At 37.7% G+C, this 21,345-nt stretch overlaps 1 long non-coding RNA gene across 1 annotated transcript in view; it reads left to right on the top strand.

Annotated features, from left to right (window-relative positions):
• LOC110017124 overlaps window positions 1–16,858 on the top strand; it is a 33,799-nt gene extending 16,941 nt beyond the window's left edge. The window contains exons 2-3 of the long non-coding RNA XR_002292434.1: window positions 1,683–1,836; window positions 16,712–16,858. This is a non-coding gene — a long non-coding RNA (uncharacterized LOC110017124). The remainder of the gene's footprint in view (window positions 1–1,682; window positions 1,837–16,711) is intronic.
• Window positions 16,859–21,345: the final 4,487 nt, after the last annotated feature.

Below are 21,345 nucleotides of genomic sequence, written 5' to 3'. Positions count from 1 at the left end.
AAAACAGTTGCTATGGAGATAAAACTAACAAAAAAGACATTATTTCAATAATGTTTTTTTTTTCTTTTCTTAATCTGACCAGGATGGCAGAGGCAGAAGGGGAGAGTGAGGGCGTGTAGCAGCCGCTCAGCTAGTGAGGGTGGGTTAAAGGTGGTGGTGGTGGTGGGGGGTGGGGGGTCAGGCGGGTAGAAGCTGCAGGCCATTCAATGCCCCTCGCAACTTTGTAGGTTTTTGTTTCTTCTTATTTTTAGTTCTTCTGTTTTTTCCAGGACTGCCTGTCCCATTCATTAGGTTCTGCCTAAATATGTAACTACAACTCAAATGCAGTCCAAATTTTAAAATAAAATTTATTTGTATAAAAGTGATTCAGTTTTGTCAAACATGGAGACGGAAAACAGATTGCTGGAAGGATTTATTATAGATCTCTGCTGAGATAAGAGAGCGGAGAGGGGATGGAAGGCCAGTGCATTGGGGAATGCCCTTCAGCATTATTTTATAATCATTCCGTTTATTCTACCCAGAGATATGACTTTGATTCATAATAATATTGAACAGAAGCGCGCTCATGTCTGTTATGTTCTGTCAGTCAAGTATTTGTAGAACAGAAACACATTTGCCAACGAAACAACTTCATTTACCTTTCCCCTAAGGATTTTTTTTTTTACCTCTTATGTCTTTGAATTCTCCAACTTCTGCAGCTGCTGTCGTGGATCATTTAATAGAGCTTTGATCCGAGAAGGAATGCATGCACATCTACTTTCATCATACGAGTGTCAAGTCTTGAGTTGTGGGGCTCTCTGGCAAATATTAAAGGAATTGTACTCCTTGTTTTTTCTTCTTTCTTTTTTTAAGATGTAAAAGGCGCTGAAGCAGGAGGATGGTTGTTGGTGGGAGGGGTCGAGGGACAATGAGTAAAGAACAAGCTTAGCATGGCTACACTAGTAGACACCGTTTTAGAAGCCTTGCGGCTCATGTTCCTGTGACTGACAGCCTGCAGAAGATGGAAATCTCCTGGTCACACTTTCCTGTCCTGTTCTGCCTGCAGGTGAAGTTCTAGTACAGGGAATGAGAATGTTTCCGCCACTTTATTATTCTTTTCTTTTCTAAAGCTCATCGGTTACTGACATCAACTCCTGACCCAAAAAGTTCCCAATAATTAGGCAAAATCAGAAATCAAGAGCATGAATCAACAGCCTATTTAGATTGGGATATAGATTTACTAAAACATAAACCATTAGTTGTTTTGACATGTAAAAAGCCATTAGGAGAAAGTTTAATAACTTTAAAAGAAGACAGAGTTGCATATCAGAGCAGTGAGACAAACTAAGACTAACTAATTTGACTGTCAACATTTTCAGTAGGATAAAGTCAATCCATTTTTCATGAAAACAAATTCATGAAACTCAAAATCAAGCCAAAAATTGAACCTCGAGAAACAACACGTGTATATAGGGCAGGTTTGTGTGAACCATAAATATTGAAAAACAATGCGGTGTCACAACAAGTGTGTGTGCACACATGCATGTGTTTGTGTGAGGGTGAGTGTTTTATACATGCATGAATCACAGTATGTGATGGTTATAGCATGCTTTTTGCAAACGCACTTCTTGCATGTGTGGCAAGAGGTGCTGGTTTTTCTGTCCTTGTTTGAGACTTGCTCTTCTTTCTCTTGCCCCCCCTAGAATCTTCTAAACTTCTCTGTCATCATCTGTGACATTTGGGTCCTCCTCATCAGATGTGCGGTCCTCTTGAAGGTCACATTGAGTCTCGTACTGATCCTCAGAGACTTCCCCTTCAGCTTCACTTTCCTCCATCTCTTCAGGATCATGACCGAAGGTATGATCCACCATCTCAGAAACAGACCTATTTCTCATATTGACAATCCAACAGAATAGAACTGATATCTTACCCCAACCCTTCTTGTATATGCCAATGTTAATTTTTTATTCAAAATGTATCAACATATGGTGGAAGGAATGTTTGAGTTCATGTGGGTTAAGGAGGCCCTTTGAGTAAGTGTGTGCTTGTATTGATATTCTACAAAAATGATTCAGTTCACATGAGACTAGGATGATGAAGAGCTTCTGTGTTTTAAGTGATGCACATAGCAACCAGTATTCTTTGCTGGGTCAAGTTTGACCCACAACGTCACAAATGTCACTTTTTTTTTATTTTGACAACTTTGGAATTTCCATATATTGTGAAAATTATTTTTGTTTAGCATTTAGAATTGTTGTGTTTGAAGAATAGATGAAGCCTTGATTCAGTACAAAAAAGCAAAAAAGCAAATGGTACTTTTATTACACGTCAACTTGAAAACGGGTCCATTTTACCCGAACACACGGGTTCAGACATACCTGTGCTCCCTTGGAAGAGGCAGTCCCTCCTGTCTGCAACCCTCCATGGGCGCGGACAACTCAAACGACTCAACGCCTCATACACTAAGGCGTAACCTGTGCACAAAGGTCCCCAGCCAAACGTTAAATTTTTATAACATTCATGCGCAGTTTTTCCTCTTTGTCTTGTCTCCACCTCCCTTAAGCTGTTATCATAGTTAATCTTTGTAGTTTTTTTTTTGGTAAATATAGTAAAATGTCACATTATGAAATTTGAAACATGGGACTACAAGCCAGCCAAGATGGCAATCTTGTACTGAAGACAAGGTAATGAATTTATTTCAGTCCATGGCTTAGCAGCAAGAAGTAGTTTGAATAATGAGCAGAGGAACCAGGGATAATGGAAATCTAAATGATTGAAGTGCGTATTTGCACGGATGGGACGGAGATTGGTGTTGAGTTGAAGAGGCATCCTGGACACAATACTACCAAAAGATGTTGTGCTCTAGTTTGTATGGAGCAGCTATTTGGTCTATTCTGGGAAAGAAATATGGACTTTGACTGAATAAACTGAATGTCTAGTACATTACATTTCCCTTTTTTTTTTTTTTTGCAGGAGCTTTAATGTAGAGAAATGGCAAACATAAAGTATGCTGACAGCTAATTCACCGTGATGTGCTAAATTTCTCTTATTTGTGCCGACGTGAAAGAAAAAAATGAGGAAGATTGCAATACGAGGAGCATGTATCGCAATGAAAAAAAAAAAAAAAGAATAGCATAGTTTAATCAAAATCTTTCCAAAATTAATGAGCCCACAAAACACATCATTCTTGATGATGAAGAGAAATGCTGTTTGTACAAGAACTGGGATTGTTACAGACTATTAACCTGAAGAAAGCACAATAAATACAAAACAATAAAGCTGCCCGGTCTTGTCAGTCTTCAGTCGACTAACCCTTTAAACATCCAGAACATTATTGATTCATATTTTTAAAAGTATAAACAATAAACCAACTTGTGTCTCATACTCTAGAAAACCGACCAAGCCAAAAACTTATAATGGTTTTTCATAGAGCTGAATTTAGCCGTTGGAACAGAGTTAAATTTAGACCCATAATATATTTTTTGTAAGAACTGTTATTTGACATCTGTAGTTTGTGCAACTAAAGGTCAAAAAAGGTTGAAATACATTAAATACAATGTCTAACATTTAGAAGAATTGTAAACGAATTTTGTTTTTTTCAATATCATACTTGGTGGTTGCTAGGAAAGATTTACTATAGCTTATTCTACACTCATGAAAAGCACAAGGTGCTTATTTGCACGTTCAAATAAATGATTTTTTTTTTTTAAATTTACCCATTGGAAACCTTTTACTCCCAAAAAAGCCCATACTTTTGAGTTTTCTCTTACTTTTTCAAGCATATACTGTAAAATCAAAGTGGCCAGACGTTTAGTGCCTGACTAGGAAAAAACAGAATATTTTTGATTTCTTGTTAATTTTGCTTCAAAGTGCAATTTATCACTCAGGGTCCTGGATATTATAACCTAGTGATAAACAATGAGTTATGGCTTCAGTAATTATAGCGTTTTAGTGCCACTTCTAAAACAAAAAATGACCTCATCCTGCTTAAGTTTTCTTGCTGCTGCCGCTGTGATGTATGCATGGCCCTGCGCACGCATTTTCACATACATTAAGGTGGACTCTGTGCGCACACATGTACCGTTTACACTGTGACTTGATATTTCCATAATGGAGGGACTCATTGCAAAGGAGAAAAAAAAGGGCAGAGAGCCAGCGCCTTCTGTCAAACTGTTTAACTGTGTCAGCACATACGAAGTACTTTCTCTTCACTGTGCATTGAAATTTATGGCCATTGATGACTGATTGCATTCCTCCTCATCGTGCTACTCTCAGCCTTTTGAAAGCAACCCAGCAGCATAATAATTTTTCCAAAGTCATCATTTCAAGTGCAGTGATTTACCAAAGAAATAAAACTCGGATGATTTTGTAGTTTTTCCATCAGTGCCAGTAATAAAGAAGTCCCAATGTTAGATTTTTTTTTTTTTTTTTTTTTTAGGTTTCTGTATTCATGGACCAGGTATAGAGGTACCGACACTATGATCATCAAACCTGTATGGTCTTAGATTAAAGGTTCAATTGCTTGGAAATCTATAAGAACAATCAAATTTTTCAAAGTGTCCTTGACAAAATCCTTCTGCAGCATGAATTTAAAGTAGTGATCTAAACTGTCGACGTGATAAAAGATCCAGAACTTGGTTTGTCCACCTTGTGCATGTTTTTATTCCCATTTCTAACTGAAGGACATTTGAGCAGAGATAGACAAAGAGCTTAATGAAAACAAATTGATTAACCTGTCATGTTTCAGACAGGTATCCATTAGGCTCTTTAATCAGAGTCTATATGGCATGAAATTGACATTTCAGCCCACAATAATGCCTCCTGCGAAGCACTGAACTCTACGGATTCTGCCCCACAGCATATGTCAGCGCACTTGCAGCTCCTACCACCTGCACTTTATTCCGCCATAATTCACGCATCACAGCCTCTTAAAAACTGTTTTCCAAGTTTGCTTAAATTATAAAAATTACTCATCTTTTTTTCAGGAACACGCACAAATACACATATTCTAGGTATCAGGAGGATGCTCCACAGTGATTGTCAAACTTGGAGGCTGTCATTAGTTATGATTAAATCATCACATCTTTCAGATCTTTTACCTTTAGATTATTGTTCCAGTTTATGTGAACACTAATCAATATTTCCACCAAGTTTTACGTGACTTGAAGGGATGGTTTAAAGACTCAGACATTTTACAGTTTATGGCATTGTTGTGCTTTGCAAAGGTTTTTATCAAAGTGTGTCACACTCAATTAAGTTGTGATATAAGTGTCATCACAGTGTCATAACACTCTGTGAAAGCAAATCAAGATGTGCAATTATTGAAAGAGGAATGTAGTTACCCATCTGTCCTCGTGCTACATCTGTCTATAAATTCCACCTAAATCTAATTGTGTAGGACTTGTTCACAATAAAGGTTGTCTGAGAGCACTACAAAAAAAAAAACAACACACAAAAACTCACCATTGGGTAATTATTATTCCTGTAGATGCAATTCAGTTTAGGTCATCCATCCATCATCTCAAAGTCATTGTAGTATCTGTCAAGAGGTTTATTAGCACTTGCAACGAGTGAACAGAGTGGAGACAGAAGGACACAAAACACTGGAACATCTGATAGAAGACAAGAACCGTACAGAGGAATGGTCTTTAGCTCAAGTGTTTCCAATCTTTCATCTACTGTAACTCTTTAACCATTGATGCAACTAATGTCATTCCAGCAAATTCTGAAGTGGAGAAAAGCAGCCTTGCTCTGATATGCAGCTCTTTACGGTTGTGAAGTGGTGCATACTGGTGCAAAGCTGAAAAGCTGCTGTTTTCCACTTCAGAATCTGCTGATTCACGTTGATTGCATTAGGAAAGAGTTACGTCAAAGAGCATGCATAATTTGTGTGTAGGTGCCAACATCACCAGTGTTAAATGACTAAAAATAAACTTTACATCTATGGTGGTTCTCTTATTTTTAGAAAGTTTAGAAAGTCCCACTCTAATAAAAAAAAAATGCATGGAGTATTAAGATTAGAACTGTATTTTTGAGTATTTCTTTATCCAAATCATGCTGAAGGAGCAGATTAATAATTGCCTTGTAGTTGTTACGTGAAAAGTACAATTGCCATGGCAACAAGCTCTCTGCTCAGCACCAACCCGATAAATCTGCTTGCAGACAAATAGATTCATGTACGTCTTGTTTTTCCTCGCTTGAGCTGGAATCTGGCTCAAAACTGTACGACTGAATAGGTCCAGTACTGCCCACCATTTTTGTTAAACTGCTTGTGTTAGTTTAGGGGTGTGAGGGGCTGTAAGCTAGCAGGAGTATAAACAAAGGGATCATGGGATCAAAAGATGATTGGAGTGGGTCTTTAACAAAGTATACAACACTCAAGTGATGGTGATCATGCAAAAGCCATCATGATTCCTAACAAACTCTTTGACTCTTCAAATTAAACAATCTGTAAACATATCTTTAGGCTTTTTGACCTTTTTAAACTACCATGTTTGTTTCTGTTTTTACTTTCTTGCTGAATAATGTTTTAAACCGTCACTGTAAACTTGCCAAATTTTTCACCTTCAGACCAATGCAGCGTTACTTCATGTAATATAAATTACTCTTATCCAAAAAAAAAAACGACAAAAAAAAAAAAAACAATTAACTAACCGTCAGAAGCCAGAATAGAGGCTGTGTGGCTGTTCGTTCAGTACTTTTCCTCTCTCCTCTTTCACTTATCTTCTCTGTTGCGTCTGTGTCCTTAAGTCACAGGGAAGGGAGAGAGTGAGAGCACAGTTGTTTTGATGTAGGATTTGATAGATTTGTTTGCTGCTGCATTCATTTGCTCTGTATCAGGGAACTGACGGGCCGTAAAATGAAAATTTGCCTTAGATTTTCAGCATGACTGTTTGGGGGCAGATGTGAAGGAACTCCCCATGCATTCCAGACATGTAGTTTTCTCTATTTTGGAATTTAAGGATTTTATAGTTTTTGCAATTAATGATTATATGATTCTTGATGAGAAGATTTTTTTTTTTTTTGCATTTAATTCTTTTAAATAATTGTATAACCCCAAAATCCTTGACGTTACCGGTGGGGTAGGATTGCAGCACATTTACATTTATAACCCATTTTCTCTGATTTTTCTGCTCTTGTAAAGCAGCCTCGTGATTAAAAAGTGACAGTTATGGATAGAGTCCTGCTTTTCAGGTAATTAGATTAAATTAAAATGCATGTTGTCATCTTGTGATGTCCACAGTCCTTAATTAGAATAAATGTGATGCAAACAACAGGACATATTTTTTTGTTGGCAAAAAAGTTAAAGGGGAGAAAGTTAAACCAGTCACCTTTTGTGAGTCTAACTGTGAAACCAGTTGCAGGAGTGTCTTTGTGTACTTCTTAGTGTATTGTTGTGATGCTGGAGCACACACAAGCTCAGCCCAGAATATTTGTTGTTGGGGAAACAATTCCCAACAGACAGAACACTTTTGTTGTTTGTCGTAGGGCAGCGGTAATGGCCTTGGTCATGAGCAGTCACCAAGGTGCTTCCTGTTTGCTCATGTGGAGTTTATGCGTGAATCGAAACCAAAGTAGGTCTTGTCACACCAAAAGGAAGGTGCTTGTGGAGAGCACGACACCCCATTGCTCTTTCCACCCAGTTGCCCTGCCGGTGTCACCAAGCACATTGGATGATGGAGTACTCTCATTCCGATTTGAGAGAGCGCTGAAGGTGAGAGTCAGCCAGAGACTCACTTCTTTAATCCCAGTCGGCCTCTGCCATCTTGTTCAGCAAGATAAATTGACTTTTGACATAAAGTCGCATCATACACTTTCCAAGCGTTGGTAAACAAACTCCTGTATGCTTACAATTTAACATTTCTGTATGCAGAGAAGAAAGGGCTCCTTTAAGTGTCAAAGGGCCCGTATCATGCTTTTCTTAATTATTTCAAAGTAAGCTATATCCATTCATATGATAATATATTACCTTTGGCACAGTAAAGAACGATTTTTTAAAATTAAATTATATTTTCACAGCTCATTTTCTTACCCGGAAGTAAGATGCCTCGATCTCTGAGGCACCGCCTTTCACTGCTTGTGGATGCCGCCCATTTCATGACATCAACCTAGAGTCGGCCTTGGCACAATATGCACATCAGTATGGATATGCGGATTGTAAAAGGAAAAAGCATTTCGCTGATCACCGCTAGCTCTGTACAGAAAGTGGGTATGTGTGTTGGCCTGGGGGCGGTGCTGGCAGCACAGACTTCTCCTGGAAGGGGCGGTTCCTCACTTTGTGATATCACAATGTGAGAATCCGCAAATTTTTATGGATTAGCAGTAGGGTTGGGTACCGAGCCCTGGTATTGAACAAGCCCCGGGGCCACATTCTTTAAGACCGCAGTATCGTTGAGATCTGACCTCAACGGTTCTGCTATCGGTACTGGAGAAGTCGCTTTTTATGTGTCCCACAAGATATAAACTTTATCTGCCATATGTAACTCTACAAGTCCCCCTAGAATACACCCACCCATTTCCGCGTAAAATGAATTAAATTTGCGTCAGGGTGCCCCTACTATCCTGTCACCTTGCTGCTACGATGACCATGTGATGCGTGATGCGCTTAGACTTTCAGACCCGCAACAAACTAACAGCTGCTTCCTAATAAAAAATAGTTGTCAAAATTAATATAATTTATTGGGTTTACTGGATTTAAAGAAAAAATAAATAAATGGAAAGGAGTCTGCATCAAAGTGAATTTGTTTCCATCATCTCACTCATCTTCACTCTGGTGTTTGACAGATAGAAAAGTCTGTTCAAGGTTGTGGAAAATGGACAAAAGATCATAGGAAACATCACTTTTGTAAAGAATCCAAAAATATGGCAAAATAAACTATCACGATATATCGGCAAAAATATTTTTTCTAACACACCTAGTGTTGCAGCTCCCTGTGCTTTCATTTTGGTGGGAAACTGATCCAAATGGCTCTTTGAGAAGTGCAGGTTGCCGACCCCTGGTCTAGCACATCCACGTGCATTCCAGGTTTGTATTGGAACATTATCATGTATAAAGGTAAAATGTTTTGATAAAAAAACAATGCTGTTGCATAATGAGGAAATAAGACATTTTATATTCTCGATTTGTTATTTATTTATTTGTCTATTTTTCGTCCTCAAAAAGTATCGATAAGGGTAACGTTAAAATACCGGATCGAAAAGCAGTATTAATAAGAGTAGTAGTGCCGTTAAAACCTTAACAATACCCAAGCAAGCAAGGGCTACCGCTCAGAGCGCAGGATTTTAGAGGAACTTTTAGAAATGTATTTTGTAAGGAATAAACATTATAATACACATAAAAGCTCAAAGTGGATTTTGCATGATATAGGCCCTTTAAAGTGCCTCAAGTTTGAAAATCAAATGACAGTTTTAGTATGTTGAAATTTCGTGTTATAGCACAAAAAAGCACCAAAAACAAAATCTATGTATATTTGCATTTTCATAGCCTTGCTTCTTCCTCTTGGGCTCCCACGATGGCTGACAAGATTACCTTTTTGAAGACCCACTCTGACCATTGGTATAGAGCAACCATGTCCCCTTTCCCCTCTCTTTTGCTGAGAGCTCTCTGTTTAGGCATAGCAGGGAGGTTGCAGCCCTCCCAGCTCTTTTTTTAAAACTGCATTTTTTTCATCTGCTCCTGATTCACAAAAAATGCAATTTTAAGCTTATTTTTCTTTTTATGAACGTACTCCATCATGAGAAAAATCCTACAGGAAAGTGTTTAAAACACCTTTTTCATCTGATTGGGTCTAAATTATGAACTTTAAATTTTGAGTATGTTTTTGAGTTGCTGAAAATTTATATTTTTGATGTGATCTGCAACCATCCCTTTGTCACACTCATAATTGTTGGTGCGTATCCCAAACCTCCAGATGTGTCTCGGACATTCAAACCATAGGGGGCAATTAGAGAGGATGTGGAACACCTGGGTCCAGCACAGAGGCAGGAGCAGGAGGACCCGAAGTGACATTTCCAGCAGCAGTCTTGGTCGATTCCGTCGTTTTGGTTTCTCATTTTTTTTAAACTCCACAAAATTTTGCAAATTTAAACTATATTTTCTGCCTTTAACCTTTTGGTTTTTTTTATCATATAATTTTGAAGCTCCGAATTAAAAGCATAAAACTGTGCCAGGTTCCATTTTAAAAAAAGGAGCTGTTTTAATACTCTCAACCCTGTGGGCTTTGCATTACCACGGAAGACAGATCTGTTTAAAACTACAGTCAGCACTGCGTGCAGTTATTCCCACAGCGTATAAAAATGTGATTAAGTTAAAATAATAGCAATTAACTCTAGTGTAAAACAATTGTTTAATTAATGTTCTATCTCGCCAAAATGATGAAGTACTGAATTCGGCCTAGTTGGACACTTGAGGATATGCTTTTTTCTCTCACAGGGGGATTCTTAAGGCCCACGTTATTTCCCTGTAACAGATAATAAGTGGTCGTGCCTGTGCAGAATTCTTTTAAAAAGCTGAAAATGACAGTAATTTAAAAATCAGGAAGCCATTTTGCAGTTATCGCATAAATTTGGAACATTTGTCACACAAAAATGACTGATCTATTGCTGACAACCTCTAAAGTGAACTGCCAACATCTGCCACCACAGAATTTGAACCGCTCGGTGGTACCACTGATCGTGGTCACACACATCTACCAGATATCTATTTATCCATCTTTTGTGTCTATTCCTATCCTTCGTGAAGTCTTCCCTCCTGCTCGCAGCACAAATGGATTTTCATGCATCATCAGAGAAGGGTGTATTGGAGTTGATGGAGTGAGGAGGACAATACAGATTTCAGCTACACAATTCCTATTCCATGCCTTTCTGCCTCTTCCCTCCTTCTGTCAGCGCACACCCTTTCTATGACCCTTCTTGCTTTGAGAATTCACTTTCTTTACAGGCCAAACCCACAGTTTTAAGGCAATTCTTTGTACATTTCCTGCTGAGATATAAAGGTTTTACATTTTCAGAGAAGTTCCAAAAATTGGATATTTGAATCTATCTAGATTCTTAAAGGCACACTCTAATGAAAATTGTGTTTTTGGTGTTTTTAACATGTTTTTGTGGCCCTTTTCTTATGTTGGAGTATGTAAGGGTAAAAGGCCTTTGAAGTGTGCATTATCACTTTTTAACGCACGCCGTGGAAGCCTGAACCGTCTGACGCAAAGCGTTAAAAAGTGATAATGCCCACTTCGAAGTCCATTAACCCGCTTATACAATGGTCACTTAGAAAAGCAATAAATAGTAACCAGTTTTTAGTCCCTAATTCTTGTTTTTTTTTTTTCAATTTGGATAGCTTTCCTCACAAAAAGTGGACTATTTGTTACGTGGTGCGGCATAACAAATAGTCTGAGTCGCGCCGCACCACCACTGCAGTCAAGATTCAGCGATATAAAGCGATATATATACTGATCGTCCCGATGGGTTGAATAAAGCATCAGTTCAGAGAGAAAGTTCACCTCTTACCGCTTTTTTTGGTCCAAATGATGAAGCAAAAGGTTGTTTTAAAGAAGCCGGCGCAGTGATACAAAACATTTAAGCTAGGTGACCTGAACTTCTTTTTTCATCGTGCGGTTATCCTGCGGTATATCACTTTTTATTGTACACCCAACAGCCAATCAGAATCGAGCAGTCACCCGGACCATCGGTGCTACAATCGGTGGGTCACAAGTTACCTGCTCTGCTCCATTCTGACGCATTAATCTGTAGACGATTAGGTCTATGTACGTCTTCCTTTTCTTCGTCCGAGCTGCATGGCCTCTGACTCAAAACAGGACGGCTGGATAGCTTCATACTGTTCTCCATTTTTGTTGCTCTGCAGATGTTTTCTTGGGGTTGTTGAGGGGGTGTAAGCTAACAGGAGAGGATGTAAACAGATGAATGATGGGAATTGGGGAAGCCTAACTCGCCGCAAACAGTTCTGCCCCCAATTAAAAGGACGGATTTCTAATGAACTCCTGGTGTTCTGCAGAAAGTATGACTTAGAAAACTGCACAGGATTTGTAATTTTAGCTAAAAATATCACAAGCATAACTAAAAGACCACTTGAAACACGTTAAAAATAGCTCAAAAGATGATCAGAGTGAGACTTTAAAACATAAACACATGTTTGTATTCATGTCTTTACTTTCTGAAGCATAAAGATGAGAAAAAACAAAAAAAGGATTATACAACTAAAATCCTATTAATTTTTAGTTCCAGTATATTGCATATTTTCCCGCTGAATTATTGATTTTAATTAGATTTTACTTTTAAATTTTAGCATCAAGTTGACCGTTACACATGGTGTGATGTCTAGCCACTTCCCTCCAGTGCCATCAGAAGGAATTGAAACTGATACTGTTCCCTTTATGGCAACTCAGCTCCCTATTTGATTGCTTATCTTTTTTATTAGCTTGGTGCTATTACTGGCCTGGCTTTTTGGCTTTCATTATCCCCCTTTATTCTGCAGTATTCTTTTGGAATCGTTATCAGACCCAACTTTTTCTTGTTGCGTTGCTTATGGTTGATTGATTTTGTGCGAAGCAGGTCTTTGGCCTCACCACGTGCGCAGAAGCTGGTCGACAAGGTTACTTATTCGTAGATGATAGGCATCTTTATTAGAAGACAGTGCTTTAAAACCTTAAGCATAAGCATTTATTTCCAGCGCAGCATCTTATGGCACAACATGCCCAAACCCATCCATCATGGGTCGCTTGACAACCCAGGATCAGCCCATTTGCCCTCTGTGAGCCTGAAGGACAGAGCCAAGCAAATATGAGAACGGCAGCGAGGGCTACTAGCCAGTGTGACCCCGGAGGTTCTGCACGAGGTCAAAGTTGTGTTAAAACATAAATTAAGTTGTTTCTTTGTTTTGTTTTTGTTTTAATTTTTCAAGCTAAATTCTCATTACGGATTCTACTGCAAGAAGCTCCTCATTTAGCCAGCGGCTCAAACTGGAGTCTTCATGCGTCTGTCAGTGTAATGAAGTTTTTGCCTGGTAGTGATTGTAAATGTCATTAATGTTTGCAGAAATGATGATACAGAGGACTCGCATTAAGGCAGTGTGAATGCTATTTGTTTTTTCCTTAAGACCTATCATTCTCCCACTGGGCATAATGGCACATGGCATCAACTCTGTAAGAACAGTAAATGTGTTTGATTTTCTTTTTTTTCTCCCACTTTTTAGACTTTTCAGAAGTATCATTTTATAGCCTGTGAATGATGTATTTATTCAAGTTTTCCTTTTCCTCCTCCTGTTGGAGCAAAACATGCACATAAAAAAAACAAAAAACTTTCATATGTGGCTCTGGTGTCTGAGATGGTTTTCCAGTGAATTATTCATGTTCAGACTTCAGCTCACCCTTTTACTATGACAGAATCCTCATAAATCTCCAACAAGTCTGAGTAAACTCCTTTGTTAAATGCTTTTAGCTAAATGAGTTATTAAATAACAGCTTCTAATCCAGTTAGATGATCTACAAGTGGGTATGCAGTTTTTTTTCGACACTTTTTAAGGGATTTCTCCCTGAGGGATATTTAGAAAAACCAATGGCTTTTAACCTTTGTGACCTAAAAGTGAATTACTGTAATTTAATATTTTAAAAATGAGGGCTATTCTAGGTCGGTTTAACATTTCTGCATTTAACAGGGCACTTCTCTTCATCTTTGTTGGCCATCTTAATGGGTTTTTTCCCAAAGCTTTAATTATTCATTGATATTAAAGTTTAAAGCCGCCGGCTCTTGGGTATGGAGTCATGTGCCTATGAAACAACAATTATTAACTTTAGATTATACCGGCTTAACTGCAAGAAGCTACTTTGTGTGTTTGCGTTCTTAAATTTGCGTGTGTGAGGGAAGGGGGGTGAGGGTGTGTGCAGGAATAGCATTACATTCTAAGAGTTACATTTAATGTTAAATAATGCATTTTTTTTTTGGGGGGGGGGGGGGGGGGGGCATAATAGTGCAGATGTGCAGCAGTAGTAAACTAAAAAAGCCCACGCCCCTTGCATTCCAGACAGGAAGTACCCACTGAATCCAATAGGCCAAAATCCCAGTAGGGCTTTACTGAGAGGTAAAAAGCTCTTATTGAGTCATTCTATTTGTTAGTAAAAACATTCTTGGCCTGATACCTTTTTTTTCATGTTCTTTTTTTTCACGTTTCTTTTTTCTTTATTGTGAGTTTTAAACTGACCAATCAGACGCCTCGACAAAATTGTGTTGAACATTTGAAACATTTGATTGACAGATTCTTCCGAGTCTGCTTTCAAGTTGTAGGGGAGTGGACTTCCTACAACCTCACTCTTGACTGACGAGAGTGGCTGCCACAGAAATTATGACGATGGCTCCAACACATCTGTCTCGCAAAAAAAATGGTGATAGACTTCACTTCATCTGGTTGGAGCCGGAAGTAAAAATTTTCCAAACTGTGGGTTCTTGGGCAGGACCCTTTGCGATGCTGCCTATCTGGGTTTCCCTGTGGCTTGAAAATACAGGGTTGTGTCAGGAGGGGCATCAAGCGTAAAAGCCTTTGGTCAAATCCCTTGTGCAACCTTTGAGGTGAACTAAAACGTTTTAAAAATTGAATAACAGCTATGCATGTTTTGAATTGGATTTTATTTAAAGATAGAGAATTGCAATAGTACATGTGAGTTAAAGGGTTTGGTCTTTAGCATCTAAGTTAGAATCCTAAATGTCTTCATTTCTCATCCGTATTTACCTTTGCTTTTGTTTACTGTTAGAATTTTCATGATTGCATCTTTTTCTTATGTTTTCTTTGCATCATTTTTGGATTTTGTTTTGGATACCCCATCTTTGCAATGCTTCATTTTGTTTTCCTTAATAAACTCAATTTCTGCCAGATCCATCTGCCTCCTGGCTGTAAGCCTGCATTTGGGTCCTTTTTACCTCACAGTTTTACTTTCCATTCCAAAATTCACCATGACAGTGTCTTTCTGCTTTAATTTAAGGTGGAAAATTAAGGCACAATGTGGCAATTTAACATCTAACTGAACATAATGCAGGGAACCTCTCAGGCGTTCGACACTTCTTTTATTTTCCTGTAGATTACATTGCTAATTTAGAATTACTCCCACACATAAAAGCTCAGTCAACACTTTTGTAATCCTTTCAGCCGTCTTTCTGCCTCTTATTTTTTTGCATGTTTATGCAACATCTGTTTATCCAACCATCACTTAAAGTTGTGATTTATTTTTTTAGCAACCTGTCTTCCTCTGATCAGTTTGTTTAAAACACTCAAACATTTGTACTTCGTCACTTTTACCTTGCGTTCTAATGATGGTGTGTTGCAGCCAGTTTGCTTTTACTGCTTTAAGTGATTAAAATGAATAATGCTTAAAGATTTATTCATGTATAAAATTGTAAAACAAACAAAAGAAACTCCGGCAACGGCAAGGGATAAAGTGGGTCAAAAAAACGAATCGATGGAAGAAACTTGTGAAGTTTTGTAAAGACCCACTGCAATGCAAAAGTGTTTTTGGTGTTTTTAATATGGTTTTGTGGCATTTTTCTGATGGAGGAGGACATATAAGTTGAGCTTAAAATGCATTTCTGAGGACTGTATTTTCCTCACTATTAGGGGCACTTTAAATCCTTAAGTTTAAAAAAAAATACAGTCTCTATTAAAATGTGATTACCTACCTGAGACAGGAGATTCGTCTTGATTGGATTATTTATTGTCATAATTTTTGCTGTTGGTAGCAAAACGTTGTGTCCCCTTTTGTGTTTCTTTGCGTGCCTGTTTGGAATTCGTCATTACTTGACTCGGCAAGACGGGCAAGAGTGCATACGATGTGACACACGTGCTGTGTGTCACATCGTATGCCACGTGACGGCCAATCCACTAATATATATCGATGGACGTGATCATTAGCTGATTCTGCAGCGGAGAAAGGTGGCTTTTTATACCCGATTTACAAATACTTTTTATTCTTTAGAAATGCTGCTTATTGATACAAAGTAGGTATGAAAAGGTGCTTTTCTCCGCTGCACAATCAGCTGATTCACTGTGATCACGTGAACAGTCAAGAATTTACGGTATGTTAAAGAGCATATGTTCAGAGTAAAATAGTCTGCAATTTGAATTAAAACATGTAGTAATTATGAATTTAAAAATATTCCAAGAATCTCGGGATCAATAATGTGCCGTAACGTTACTGACAGCATAATGGAGAGGGCGTACCTGAATGTGTCTTTTTAAAACGTTCTTCCAAACCTGTAGGATATTTTGATTTTCCCACTAAAAATGATAAAAAGTAAGCTTATAAAACATGATTTCCGTTTGTAACAATATAGTCAGTTCAGATGAAAGGACTGAGGGTTTTCTAGTCGTTACTTTTTACATTTGTCTATTAATAATTTATTACATTTCCATTTTTTGTTTACTGCTGAAGTTAATTCAATTTAATTTAATTTAATTTTATTTCTGTAGCCCAATATTACAACACACTTGTCTCAACGGGCTTCACTAATTGTAGAATACATAAAATCAGTCATAAGACTAACTAAACAGATTTGGCTAAACTGGGCATTGCTGCCCTTAGATCCTCCATCTCGGTAAGGAAAAACTCCTAAAAAGAAAAAATAGAAAAATAACCTCAGGGGTGTCCACATGAACGGCCAGGCGATGTACCAGGACTGTTAAAGAAGATTAATCTATCTAACTCTACAACTACATGTTTGAATTGTTTAGCAGATGTGCTTCATCCAGATGGAACTGGGGGACGGCTGGGGGCGCGAGACGAGCTGGAGGCGAGGTCCACAGCCAAGGACAGGAGCACAGACGAGCCAAATGGAAACTGTAAAAACATTTCATCATTCATCATACATTCATTCATCTTCTTTACCGTTTATTCCCTTTCGGGCCTATCCCGGCCACTGTAAAAACATATTATATTAAATAATAAGAATCAAATTAAATAGTAAGAATCGGGGTTCAATTTGTGGATCGTTGAGTTGAATCGATTGGGATTGCCACCTAAGTAAGGATCCCCAGCCCTAGTAAGACAACCAATCTCTACTAAAAAGGGTCTGCTATTTTAGGTCAGAACTTCATGCTGTTTGGGTATTTAAAAAAAAAGAAAAACTCCCAGGTTGAGTGAGTGTATCACTTCAGCAACAAGTTGAAGGGAGCATCCCAGCATGAGGTTCACTTCATTAGAAACAATTGGACAGTCCATGTGCTGCCCCATATGCGGGCAGTCCGAAGGTCACTCATAAATCTATCTGGGCAATGATTAGTGAAAACCACGATTGACTTTTCTGAGCGTGATCAATGAGAGCCCCCTTACTGGTGATGGTTCAAAATGGCATTCCTTCAGTATTGATAAGTGCTCCTTGGATGGGGAGGAAGGAAAAAAAAAAACTACTTGTTGGGTTGCATGCAGCACCTGCGACTCAGAGGTAATGGAACTGTCATTCTTCCTTCTTCAGATAAAAATCATCTTTGCCCCTTTCCTCTTTCGTGCCTGTCATCCCCCACCATATTAAGAGGGTTATAAATCCAGTAAGGTTGCAACACTATTACTGAAATATCTCAACTCATTATTTTATTGCTTCTCCACACTAAAGCACATGAAAAAAACCAAAGTAAGAATCCCCCTAATATGATGCCAAAATTGAATTTCTCCCTAGAGTCATCATCCGGCGGGTGTTTTTTGTCTTCATTATGTCAGTGTATCCTTATTGTGCATCATGGTGCATGAAAGGATCAATAGTTTTGCTGACAATTCAAATATATCTGCTTTCTCTGAGCACCATTTGATGATGCAGAAGCAAAAAGAAGGCCTTTTTGTTTTAATTGGATTTACGGTTGAGTATGTAGATTACAAACCCTGTTTTGTGGTGAGGTCAGCGTGACAGACAGCATGACTCATCATACAGCGTTTAAGTTCCTTCTGAGTTTTTCCTCTTTCAAAAGCAACAATGATGTGTGGGCTTTTATTGACAGTTCACGGAAAGTGTGTTCATGAACAAATCCTGCCGTTGCTATTGGAGCTGCTGCATATTTTACAGTGACTGACAGATGGATATCAAGCTGATGAGGTGGAAAATGATGGAAAATAGTCGACAGAACTTATTTTGTCGTCAGCTCACTAGATTACAGTAAATGCATGTATGTGAAAACTGAATAAATCAATAAGCTTTTGATAAACTGGATGACAATAAGAGCTCTAATTAGTTTTTACAGAATAATGGAAATGTGGGCTGTAAATAAAATCGCACTTTAGGGTCAAATAACCAGATTGCAATTACCATCGTTCTCCATATTTAAGTGACTTCTAGCTACAGCATCTTTCAACAATCAGGTTATCTGAATTACCAGCTGGCTTGATGAGTTAGTACAAAACACTGCTGACAACTCTGATAAATAAACCTGCAAGAAGAAGCCTGCCCCTACATATGTCTTCTAATGTAATTCATTGGGATGAGAGCTTACACCTTTCTGAGTTAGATTTCGCACATCTTAGCTGCCAGGTGGCTGTAATAGGGTTCATTCATTCTGATGCTAATATGGGACTGGTTTTATTACAAGTGCTGACTCATACACGACTGAAAGAATCAAATTATATTCAGTCCTCAGCAATAGAAGCATTACAGACTTTTCTAGTTTACGTGGCTTAGGGTTCTTACATGTGCCTCACTTATGTTTCTGACTTTTCATTAGTCTTGACGCATGAACAGAAGTAAAAATGGACCATTTTAGGACTTAAAAGAGCATTTCTTTAAATTCCAGGTAAACAACCATAAAAGTGGCAGAACTTGAACAATGTCTGATCTAAATTGGCCCAATTTTCTTGCAGACTCTCAAATTTGGCTACAGACCAGATATACTCCTTGAGTCTCATGTTAGGAAGGTATGTAAAAAAGTCCAAAAGGCTCAGATTCTCCTTTTTAGAAAGAACCAGCATCACAACACGATTTGGAAAAAGACCAGACGCTGAGGGTTTTCTTTTTGTACACTTAATCTAAATAGGCAGTTCTGTTGTAGTTCTTATTATAGCTTTGTAGTATCGTGTATGCAAAAATGAAAACCGTTTACATTTTTAAAACTCTTTGCAAGAAGATCCAAGAAGATTTGAAAACGCATTTCTCCTGTATTTTAAGAAAGGCTTTACAATGAGCATAATCTGATCATGCCAAGATGTGGTACTTATAGGATATATAGGTGGTAATGACATGTCACTTTTTGTACCTACTATGTACTGGCATGCTATTTTCTGTGTATTTATGTAGTAATATTTTATTCTTACTTACATGGTACCTTCTGGGTAGTTAAGTCTTTAGTTAATGTGTCTCTTTTTGTACTTTCCACATTAAAGAACAGGGTAAATGCAAATTAAATATCTTGAATTCACTTGTTAACTAAATGTTTGATTAATAGTTATTTACTATGTGTAATAAGATAGCAGGGAAACATAATTTAAAATGCTGTGAAGAAGGGCCTAGAATTTACTTTCTGTATTTTCCAGACTTTTTAATTTTTAAGTCAGGTTTTTTCTTTTTTTTTGTATTAAGTGTGACTTTATACTCTGACGCGACTTATATTTGATTTAAAAAAATAGCAAAAAAATCTAGATGGCACCGTACATGTGTGTATCAGTATTTGCTACTGACAGCTATGCAGAAAAAGAAGTGGCGCTCACACCACTATACAAAAGCGATGCAGAGGATGAATAATTCAAATTATTTAGTGATTTCAAGGGATATAAAGAGATTAGTTGACTTGTTAGCATTATGTTAATCTGAACATTTGTTCATATGTTGTGCTAAAATAGTAGTTTCCTCCTATGTTTCATGAAGCTAAGTAAGCAACAATGTGTTATGATAGTGAGTAATGTATATATTCAGTCTTTTATTATCTATTCTGCTGTTATGATTACCTAAATGGATTCCTTAAACAGAGATTCCAAATGTTTTTTACAGAAGAGCTGGAACAGGTAACACTTTGCGGCTAGTGATACTGAATAACAAAGTAATAAAAAAAAAAAAACAATCATAGGTTGATTTGAAAGCAGACTTAAATGTTGTACTTTTAAAAATAAAATATGAGTAAAGCATCAACCCTTTTTTTAAAAGGAGTTTGAAGGAAGTGATTTCTATGTAGATTAAAAAAAATGTTTCTATTTACATTAATAATTCAAAGTCAGAGTATTTATGTCATGACTTTGAATTAAGCCTTGGTAAAATGAGTACACTTCAGTCAATTATTTATCAAAACTTATGTAAAACGATAGTCTTAACTTGAAGTACATTTAATGTCTTTTTATGACATAGCTAATAGTCAGCTGTTCCAGACCATGAAAATGTGACCTTTGAGTTGTCTGCAGATCTCTCAAACCTCAACTTTATCCCTTGTCACACCATGTATGATGAGGACATGCAAATATTACCTTTATCATATTAATGTTGAAGCTCCTGTGTTGCTTTTCAATTATTCTCCTGTTTTCCGCTTCACCTCAGCTGCAGGAGAGGGCTCCATTATGTGTTGTCTCACACAAAGGAACTTCAATTTTCCTTCAGGCTTTCAGTAGGTATTAAAGTATGACAGACTACACTTCCTCATTTCTTTTCTGTATGGAAAATTGGGGATGATAAAGTGCAGAGGAAAATCTTTTCTTTTTCATTATTTTCACAAGATGTGCTCATTACTTATCAGCCGTACAGGCAGCTATTATATGAATTTTTGAATAAACAAGAGATAAGTGAAATCCCCCATCTCTCTGCAACCTTGACCCACACCTGGAGCTTTAGATAATAAATGCAATTAGGACTTGCTGCGTTAAACCTGCCGGTAAACAGAGGGTTTAGGGCTACAAAATATTCCTCTTAAAGTTTTGGTGGCAGAAAAATAAAAACACATTTAAGTTGAAGGCAACATTTGGACAAAATAATAGAAACTCTTTTTGACACCAAGAGTATGACTTCTTTTGAACTAGTCATAAACATGCAGACACAAAAACACATATGTACACTGTACATATGTGTGTGTGTGTATTCTGCAAGTGATCCCACCTAAAGATGAGAGGTCTGTATATAGATGCACTTTAGATGTGAGAAACAAAATATATAGAATGAATCCAGGAAATCACATTGATGATTTTTAAAGACTATTTGTATAATGGTGCAGAATATAAACATTTAGCAAGAATTATGTTTTTCACAGACCTGTGACTTCTTTTTCAAGGTCTTATATTCTCCATTTCTTACCTGTATCAATATCACCAGTTTGAACTGGTTATCTGTTAAAAAGACACCTGTCCACACCCTGAAGCAGTCAGACTGCAACCTCTCCACCATGACTAGCGCCGTTGAAGGAGCTCTATGCAT

This window comes from Oryzias latipes, chromosome 18 (genome assembly GCF_002234675.1).
Source record: "Oryzias latipes chromosome 18, ASM223467v1".
In the NCBI taxonomy this organism is placed as follows: Eukaryota; Metazoa; Chordata; class Actinopteri; order Beloniformes; family Adrianichthyidae; genus Oryzias; species Oryzias latipes.
The sequence above is the reverse complement of the archived record's forward strand: the minus strand, read 5'-3'. Positions and strand labels throughout refer to the sequence as shown.